At 39.8% G+C, this 10,741-nt stretch overlaps 1 long non-coding RNA gene across 1 annotated transcript in view; it reads right to left on the reverse strand.

Moving 5' to 3' along the window:
• Positions 1-4,145: 4,145 nt before the first annotated feature.
• Positions 4,146-10,741, reverse strand: part of LOC108449005 — a 9,414-nt gene continuing 2,818 nt past the window's right edge. Inside the window, exon 3 of the long non-coding RNA XR_001865099.1 lies at positions 4,146-5,635. This is a non-coding gene — a long non-coding RNA (uncharacterized LOC108449005). The remainder of the gene's footprint in view (positions 5,636-10,741) is intronic.

Below are 10,741 nucleotides of genomic sequence, written 5' to 3' on the forward strand. Positions count from 1 at the left end.
GGTGCTGGGAAGAATCTGTACCTAAAAACTCAGGAGGGAATAAGACAGACTCCAAATACGGAAACTTAACATTTATAGGGAGTTATGCTAACTGCTCAGAATTCTGGACCTATGGGCGGGCCAACATGTGGAATAAGAATCAAACAAGATGAGGACCAAAGCCAAAGGGTTGGCCAGTGCCCACAGGGCAGGGTTGGTACTGGATATGTGGTCACAAGGCCTATAAAGTTTTACCCTTGGGATGGCAAGGCTGCTGTGCCATAGGACCAGTATTTCCCCACATTACTGTTGTTTCTCAACTACAAGGCTTATTCCTGACTTTTATACGGAGGACCAAAAGGACATCAAACCCCTTAATAGATAGGCCCACTAGATTTCACAGCTTTGCCAGATGGTTTATACCGGGACTCGGAGTAAGTGAACTAGAGAAAGCAATAGTGAACCTTTCTGCTACTGTAGAAACCATAATGAATGCCAGTGCAGATGCCATAAGAGCACAGCAAATTGAGATTAAGAGCAACTCACAATTAGCCATACAGAATAGACTTGCATTAGATTTGCTGTGTGTCAAGGAAGGAGGAGTATGTACAAATACAAGCTGTTGTAGTTATGTTGATTTAGACAAATGAATAGAAACAGATTTGCAGACAATTCTGGAAAAAACATAGACACTACATCAGATCACCTTGGACGACACTTCTTGGGGATTTAAAGAGGTATGGGACAAACTTACATCATGGTTACCCAACTTATCGTGGCTTAAACAATTGTTTGTAATAGCTATTTGTGTTATTGCATTGTTACTTAGTGTTTGTATTAGTAGTTACTGTTGTAAAATACTATGTACTTGGAATCGTGATGCTTATGCTCAATGACAAAAGCATAAACTTAGAAATAAAATAGAGAAGGGTTCTTACTTTAAAGACATGCAAGATTTGTAAAGAATTACAAATAACCAAAGAAAAGGGGAGATTGAAGAAGGGGCAGTCAATAACTAACTCATGTAAGCACAAGTTAACTATTGGGAGACAGCAAATGTTAGTTCAGACAGCAGATGTTAAGTACACAACCTAAGAAGCCGAATTCACCCTAATCTTGTCAAGATAGAGGGGACAAGGATCATCTCAGAGACTGCTGAATCATTCCTCGAAGGACTAGGCATGCCCAGGGAGAAAGGTGAAAAGTTCACTGAGAGGATGACTACTGGCCTTCATCAGAAAGACCCCTGAGGAAGAAGAGGAGCCTTCCCCAGTGTGACCACCAGGACACACAGCGCATGCGTGACCCGTATGCTAATGATATTAATGACTTCCGAGAAATAATTTGTATAACCACACCTGTCCCAAGGAATGTGATGAATATTCATAATTTAACCCTTAATACTGTCTTGTAGAAAGCACCAGTGTGTGTTTTGGAGGAGCGATCCCCACACACCCAGCGTGCCGAATAAAGCAAATACCCGCTTCTCTGACTCTGTCTCTGAAGTGTCTCCTGGCCCGGTTGTGGCGTGATTCACCATCCAGCCTGGGCTTAGACATTTTCAGGAGTGGGGCACCCACAGCTTCTCTGGGCAACCTCTGCCACTGCCTCACTACTGTCACAGTGAAGAAATTCCTCTTATTACCTCATCTAAATCTACCCTCTTTCAGTTTAAAGACATTCCCGCTTTGAAGCCAATCTTACAATTGCACGTTCTTGTAAATCTTTCCAGCTCTCTTGTATGCATGTATGTACTGGAAAGGGCTTTAAGGCCTCTCTGGGGCCTTCTCTTCTCTAGGTTGAAGAACCCCAACTCTCAACCTGTCTCCATAGTAGAGGTGCTCCAGCCCTCTGAGGGTCTTCATGGTCCTCTCTGGACTCTCCAACATGTTGTTCTTATGTTGGGGGCCCCAGAGCTGTACACAGTGCTCCTGGTGGGGTCTCACAACAGCAGAGTAAAGAGACAGTCACCTCCCTTGACCTGCTGGTCACACTGCTTTTCATGCAGCCCAATATGTGGTTGGCTTTCTAGGCTGCAAGTGCACATTGCTAGGTCATGTTGAGCTTCTCACAGCCATGGCCTTCTCCTGAGGACCCCTCTCAATCCATTCTTTGCTCAGCTTGTATTTGTGCTTGGGATTGCCCTGACTCATGTGCAGCACCTTGCACCTGGCATTGGACTTCACAGGGTTCATACAGACCCACTTCTCAAGCCTGTTAGGTCATCAGAGTGGGTAACTGGGTTGCTGAACTAAGTACTTGACACAAGTCACAAAACACACAGATCTTTCTGAACTGGCCATCAAAAGTCTTACTGTCATAATGAGAGACTGGTGAGGTGCATTGGAAGGTGGAGAGAAGGAGGCTTACCTGCTGCCCTTACTGGAGAGGCTGAGCTTATATGCAGGAGAGCAGAAGAGCTCAGCAGAGCAGTTGGGCTGTGTTGTGTTGATGCCATGATGATTTTTTGCCTTTTCTCTTATACTCCTTTTATATACCTTTTAATAGCTTTTATATTCTTAGTGGGTTTTAGCCTACATTCTTAGACTTATTTGTCAAGCTAGGAGACTAAACATCTTAGAAGCCTTGTAGTTAGGGATCAGAAGGCCCCAGACACCAAGGTCCTCTCCACAACACATTTTGTAAACTAAGATAGAAACATCCAGGGGACGGTTCCTCCATTGGGGAATCTTTGATAGGTATGCTAATTAGTAAGACCTATAATGTTATACTCAATCGATTGTGGGTGTGCATTGTGGTGTGCATTTCGGCGCATTCCCCCCAGACGTGGTGCACCTAAGTATCCTTAAAATAAATATAGAGGTAAAATCTCTTTTTCCCTTCTAACCATGTTTGAGTCTTGATTTTAAGACCAGGAAAAGGCACCAGTGTTCCTGGAAGCTGCAGTGGAGGTACTGTGACTTTCCTGCTGCATGGTGTAGTGTGTTACAAATTAATTTTCTGCTTTGTAATGAAAGCATTTATAAATTTTATTTATTTTTAGAGTATCAAGGTGCTACTGTTTTGTGGATTAAGTGTTCAGTATTTGTCAAGCTTTAGATTACAACTGAGTTCTCTGTTGCTTGCAGTCCCCCATTGAATCCATCAGATCCCCGAAGGTAACTAAAAGAGATTTTGCTGCAAATCTGTTAAGATGTAGAGAAAGATTGAAGTGCGCTTGGACAGAACTCTTCATGGAGAAAGAGATCACAGCTTTCTGAAGAAAGTGTGACCTGGGGTAAGATACATAACAGAAAAGGTGAGTGGTTCTTTTAATGTGCTTATATAACATAGTCAGAAAGTTGTCTATTGAGAAGTAGCAAAAATATGGTAAAAATTTTCTGTGTCAGAGGACCTATATGTCATCACCAGCGGGTTTCAAGGCTGATGATTTTCTTGCTGAAGCTTTAACCTTTCAGTGAAGTCACTTGGTTTTGACGTCCTTTAATAGCTGCTTATTTTTGGGATTTCACAGAATGTTAATGCCTAGCTCATAGTAACAGATGGGGGAGGTGGGGGTCGTGCTTGTTTTAGTGCTTTGAGGGCATTTTTGTCCACTCCTCCCACCCTGCCAAATAACTTTGTAGTGATATAACACATTAGATGTGTAAATAACTTAAAGAACACCACCAAAACCCATACTGAACACTGGCATTAATAGTAGTAGCACATTGCTTTTAAGTGGGGCTGCTAGGCTGATGTCTTGGGGTGACTTCATGATGTGTATGTATCCCCTATCGCCGCTCTATGCCCAGGCATGATTCCTGTGCCTTTCTGTGTCTTTAAAACTGGGTGTGAGAGAAGGAAAAAAAAGGCCAGATGAACTTTTCAAAGCAGTTTGTGCTTCAAGGTCACTCTATCTCCTCTGTGTGCTTCTGCAGTGGCAAGAGCGGAGGCAAGCACCTTCCTGCTTTTCCTGGGCTCTTGGCTCCTTTTCTCAGAAAAGAGAGACAGAGAATTAAACTCCTTTATTTTCCTGGGACTTCAGTTTCTTCTTCTTGTCTTCTGGACTGTTCAACAATACCAGAACACACCAGGAGACCTTACGCCTTGGCCTGGAGGGGCCCAAGCCAACCCAGCTCCAAAGAGGAGAAAGCCACACCCACAAAGGACTCCGGAAGTTTACCAGGTTCTCTCCACAGCGAGAGGTTTTATTATTTAGCATTATTCTTTTCCCATTGTGCATTGTGTCAAATAAATAGTTTTTCTTCTTTCACTTTCCTCCGAGGAATTTTTTCCCAAACCTGGTAGGGGAGGGCTGGCTGAAACCTGCCTTCTATCAGAGGATGTTCATTTTGGACATTCCTCCGAATTTGTCTCAAACTGGGACAGCTGATCAGTTTGAATTTTTTTTTATTCATCTGATGAATTATGTGTAGTGAGTTTTGAATATCTGATTTAACAAAAAATACATATTCAAAATGTCAGTGACCTTTCTGCAGGATTTTGGGAGTGCATTAGAAGATCTGACAATTTGTTATCGATTCATTTGTAGCAGTCTAGTTATGCTGACATTTGTCCAAGACTAGTATCAAATTATGCCATAATCTGACTTTTGTAAATATTGATTAGTCTCTACCTCTTACCTTCTTGATATCCAGCAGATGGTACTATTGACACAAAAATATCCTGTATCTCCTAAATCCATAACCACACCTTCAATTTACTGTTTGGTTCGATATTACAGGCAGTTGTATTATTTCTATTGCATGTAAACCTGGAGAGAGAAACCATTTCTGGCTGTTTGTTTATAAAGTTATCATGCTTATTTAACTATTTAAAAGGTAAAACTCTTACATGATTAAATTATAGTCGGATTTTAACTTGGGACTGCTCAGTTACTTATCATACCTTGTAGTTATTTGAATTTTAAAATTTAGGGATCTTTATTCAAGAGAAGACAAGTGTCTGTAAGAGTGGCCATGACTCAATCATAACTGTGATTTGGGAATTAGAAGTTCTTGCTTTTGCTATAGGCGGTTCTTAAAGCAATGGAGACATAGACCACTTTGCAGGAAAAGCAAAGGAACAGCTTAGTGCCAGGCCTTCTGCTGGAAAAGTAATTGCAGCATCTGTAGATGCTTATATACATCTTTAGGGCCCTGATGTTACTCATAGTCATTAGCCACCTGTTTAAATATCAATAGGAAACAACTGAAGCTAATCAATGCTGTCACTGGTTTCATGGGAGCAGGCGCAGCCCCGATGTGTGGCTGGTGTCTGTCCGCTTGGGTTAGCAAGGCTCCAGGGCTGACACTCTCCACAGCAGTTCCACTCAGTCAGTCCTACTTAGCTGTTCCTTCTCTGGCTGTATGGTTACATGCCACCTTCTGTGGATGCTGAAAGCTTGATGCAGAGAAATTTTCCAGCTTTCTGCCAGCATCCATGTGAAAGCTTGCTTTCACACGTGTTCTAGCTGTAAACAGTGAGAGGTTTTTGTAAACCAATCCTTTATCTTGCAGGTGCAAGATTGTTATGCAGCTTGTTATGTTACTGACTGGAGAAATATTTTGAAATGGGTGTTGTAGGGTTTAACCAATCATTCTAAGAGGTGGATGGTCAAAGGACCAATAACCTTATGCCATTCAAGCGAACCAGGTTATATAAACGAGTTTGGAAATTAATAAATAATTCCATTTCCTTCCTGGACTGAAGTCTGTGTCGTTTTTCTCACCGTCCCCAGTACAACAGCAACAACCTTCCTTGCAGAGTGGTAAATTAAAGGGGACAATCAATTTCTGTCTGTGAAAGAGTTCTTGTATCTGTGTAAATGCCACCTGCAATACAGGTGAGTATACTTGTGGGGTGTTGAAGTGAAAGCTCCTCTGGACTCAGCCACAGAGGGAAGCCAAAGCACAGGGGTTGAATTAAAACCTTTGGATAAGCTGACATACATGAAGTCACACCAAAGTGAAATAGAAATAGAGGTTTTTAACTTTTAGTAGGAATATATGCTAAGTGCCTTAAACATTAAAAAGCTGCAACAGAGACCTTAAACACAGTTCTTACTGCAGCAGTGTTACCTTTTCACAGAATTCTTTACTTTAGACAAAATATAGATAGAATTATACTGTTCACATTTTTTAGATAGAGTGTTCACATAAAGAGTTGATAGAAACTGTATAAGCAAATCTGTGTAATACCTATGTAACACTTGTGTATGACTTACGACTGTTGGACTTAGACCAGGATAGGTTAAGAAAAGGAAAATTAGAACCGTGTGTTAATCTTATTGGTCAATTAACAAATATAATCCACACTTCTGTGAGAAAAAATATAGAGCATATAGAAGAAACTAGAATTAGAAGAAGAAATTGTTTTCTGCCTGCTGTTTGCTGTTGCTGCTTGCCTTTATCATGTAACCCCCTTCGAACTCTGCCTTCAAGAAAGATATGAGAGTATGAAATAAAGAACTTAGCAGAACAGCAGTCTCCTCTGCTCTCTTACCCTGGTCCGAGAAGGAAGGGTAACCCATCCAATCTCAACAGTGGAGTCCTGTTGTTTACAGACCAGCAGGTCAAGCTGGAAGGGAGCGTTTCCATCTCTATCCTGGCCTCTTCAGGACCATTTAGGTACTCTATAAAATATGTATAATTGAGCCAATAAGTGGCTAGCTGCAAGAAATTCTGCTGCACTTCAGGCATGCTAAATAGATTGAAGTTGGCAATGGTGCTCATTTTAGAGCCTCAGCTACCTTCTTCTGGCCCCTTCGTTCTTGAGGGGATCAAGAGCATCCATTTGTATAAAGTCTTCCATCCAAAGCACAATTAGTAGCGTCTCAGGCTCTGAGTGTGACTGTAAGGAATCAACAATGTGACTGATGATTTTTATTCATAATATTTTATTTATATATGAGGAGGCTGATTCCCACCACAAAGATCATGGAATCTTAAAAGGTAAGTTCTATGTCACCTCAGTACCTTTATAGTACTTCCACTGGCATTCATGATGGAAAAAAGATAAGGATCTCTTCTTACTTCTTCTACATTAGGGTCCTTATTGTTATAATAATGGGTTGTAGGCCAAAAGAAAAGAGATGGTTGCATAGGATTAGCACGATTTAGTGACAGTATTTTGAGTTGTCCTAGAGGAGCTCTCAAGAGCTCTTTCTGACAAGAACCTTAGATTTGTACCTATCTGGAAACATTTGACAAAGATTTCCAGGCAGTAGCTGGTTTTGGACAATTTGGAAAACTAGCTCTTAAATCCCTAACTTTAGACAGAAGATACTGTATATGTCCATAGTAGAATATTAGCAGTGAAATAATAATGAACTTTATTTTTTCCCTCTACTTGGATGGGATTCAACCCAAAATGTGGGGAAGGACATGGGATCTGTAAGGAACAGTTAGATGAATATATACAATTAATACTTCGTGGCAGATTAAATGTACTAATTCTCAACATCATTGAAAGTTTTTGAGATTTTTTTAAAAGACGGTAGCAAGGCTTGTTTATTTTAAATTTGTTATTATTCAAACTTTCTAACCAGAGGTGAGCAAATACAATATAGTGTTTAATTCTAGATCACAGGTGCAGATATTCATTGTTCACTTCGTGAGTTTCCTTGAATTTCTTTTTATGTTTTAGCGTAGAAGTTACTGTGAACATCAGACTGTAATCCAAGCTCTATAAGGTCTCTGAGAGTACAGTTTTTGTTGAGATCCATGAGAACTGAGCTTTTTTTTAAACTATACCTTAGCTTGCTTCATAAGTTTTCAGCTAACCTTTGAAGTTTTCCTTCATCAGCAATTAATCCCTTTTTATTAGTTTCACATATTTCTCCATAGATTGTCACATCTGCTCCACAGAAACAAGACAGGTTTAAGGATGTTGCTAGTTGGTGACTAAAAATATGCACACTAAATACAAGCCCTTTGTCCATACATTTTCCTTATGTGCAAAAAACTATACATATGAAGTGCTGGAATTTCTGGAAAAATTCAGTGTAAAACTCAGTACATCATATCCTTGAATAAAATCTGTAAAAGCGTATAATGATAAACTCTGAATCCCAGTGAAGCTCCTTCCAATTTCTAACTAAACCAAATAATGCTTATAGGTACTGTGCTGAGCATGTCCTTATGATGCTTTTGTCAGTCCAGAATACCTCAGTTAGACAGTAATTAGGACTGCGAAAAGAACATCTGTTTACAGTCACCATATCTAAGCATAATTTTGCTTAATGACATAGCTTCTGTTTGAGTACAAGGGCAGTTAAAACCAAGAGGAAGATTTCACTGCTTTTTAAGGCCAGTTTGCACTCTGCTTGCCTTTGTGCTGTGATGCCTTTTCCTGGTCTTAAAATCAAGACTCAAACATGGTTAGAAGGGATAAAGGGGTTTATTTTTTATTTTAAGGATCCTTAGGTGCACCACGCCTGGGTGGAATGCGCCGAAATGCACACCACAATGCACACCCACAATCGATCGAGTATAACATTATAGGTCTTACTAATTAGCATACCTATCAAAGATTCCCCAATGGGAGGCTAAAGTGAGCCCCCCTCCCCGAGGGACCTTCCCCTTGATGTTTCTATCTTAGTTTACAAAATGTGTTGTGGAGAGGACCTTGGTGTCTGGGGCCTTCTGATCCCTAACTACAAGGCTTCTAAGATGTTTAGTCTCCTAGCTTGACAAATAAGTCTAAGAATATAGGCTAAAAACCCACTAAGAATACAAAAGCTATTAAAAGGTATATAAAAGGAGTATAAGAGAAAAGGCAAAAAATCATCATGGCATCATTGCTACACAGTCTGAAAAATCACCATGCACTACACTCCTTTCCAAGCCATACTGCTTCCTCCCTCAAGCATATTAGCAGAGGTAGATTTGGAGTTACTTATCTAAAATGACTTCTAGACAAGTAAAATTTTTCCCACAACTGGATGAGAATGGGAGCAGATGATTATTGGCCTTTGTAGATTCTGCTTGATTTTGCAGGCACCTGATATTCTCTAGCCCTTCTTGGGGCACCACTTTCATATCTTGAATATGGAAGGGAATGAAGCTCTTGCACATCTTGCTTCTGCATGTCAAATAACCCTCACCGGTTTGACACAGGGGTTTGCAGTCTGTTCCCTGCTATGAAGTCTGGATTCAAAGAGACTGGTACAGCTATAAAGCACCCTGTTAAAATATATATATTCTGGCTGAAATTTTGTCCTGCTCAAAATAGGCTTGATACCGCTGCTCTAACGCTTTCCTCTTTGGTTCTTTTTCTGCTAGTTGACCACTCACTAATATGGGTCATTCTGTAGAGTTGCATCTTTAGACTTGAGAAATGCTTTGGCCCTTGCCAAAAAAAATGGCATAGGAAAAGTGGGCTGTGAGAGCAGGGACATCTTACAGAGTCTTCTACAAGGCTCTTGCATTTTCATACGTAAGTGTACTGTTTGTGTGTATTTGCATTGGGGTTTTTTAAAAAAACTCGTTTCTTTGCTTACTGGGGAGCACTTGGATTCACTCACATGTTTTAAATCAGTGTTGCAGGGATGGGAGGAAGCCCAAAAAGTGAAGGACACAGACATGTATTTCTTTTTCTTTCATCCTAGAAATGTGACTTAAAAGTTAAACCTTTACCTTAAAACAGAAGTAATACACACTTTCTCTACCAAAACAAAGCATCACAAATTGATGTTTGCAGCCAACACATGCTGGAGTGTCTGACAACATACTTGACTAAAATCTACCATTTTTCTCTTTCCAATTTTTGTGCAGAGTATCAGACTAGATCTTAAGGATAAAACTTTTAGAGATATATAAATTATTCTGCCACCATGGGTGCATGTTATGATATGTATGAGAAACGTATGGGAACCTGTATGTGATTCCGTGAATGTACCAATACTTCTTTCCCTTAATTGTGTCCTTGAAACAAGAAAAGAACATACCTAAACTTTACATAGACACATGGACTATATCTAGTGATAAATACATGAGTAATGATTTTAGGATTTCATTTACAGTGAAATTTCACATCATAGTCAAATAAATAGAGAATAGAAATTGGAAAACTGAAGGTAAAAATCAATTCTGTAACATGATAATGAAGTTCTAGGAAATTCTAACAAATTGTCAGAGTTATATGGAAAAACAAGAACATTTGACACACTGTTAGAACAAATATAATTCTGGTATGTCAGTTAAGAGTAAGTAAACTATGTAATATCTTTATTTTTCCATTTAAAATAGTGTGATTTTAAGAAAAACTTCATAAATTTATATAAAACTTCTGCTTTCCTTGTGATTGACTATATTTAGTGAAGGCTCTAGGAATAATTGAACAGAAATCATCACACAGGTTGTATAGGTTTCCTCCCACTAATCATAGCGAAAGTCAGGAAATAAATGCAGATGTGGTAAACTTCCAGAATTTTGCTGATGTATTGTGTTGCCAACCAATCTTGTTGCAATAAATTATCTTTATTCACTGATGTTTCCAAAAATGGTTACCATATTCTTCAGGACACATCAGTGTCTGAGAACGTTAGTGTTTTAATCCATACTAGAAGAGAACGGCAATGAGAAGAGGATTTCATGTTCCCAGGCTTTTATTGCCCTCTGATATCCATTCACAGTGAATCAAATGTATTCTTGTTCATGACCTGCTTTAAAACAAATCAGCAGACAATGAGCCTTTCCAGGGAAACACTGGACTTGTACAGTGATTAAGATGCCATCCAGCCCTTGGCAGCTCCTGGCCAGCATTGGGAGCACATGGGAGGTTTTATGATTGGTTGTGGAGAAAAAGCTGTGCAGGT

Source organism: Corvus brachyrhynchos, unplaced genomic scaffold, assembly GCF_000691975.1.
Source record: "Corvus brachyrhynchos isolate BGI_N302 unplaced genomic scaffold, ASM69197v1 scaffold169, whole genome shotgun sequence".
Lineage (NCBI taxonomy): Eukaryota > Metazoa > Chordata > Aves > Passeriformes > Corvidae > Corvus > Corvus brachyrhynchos.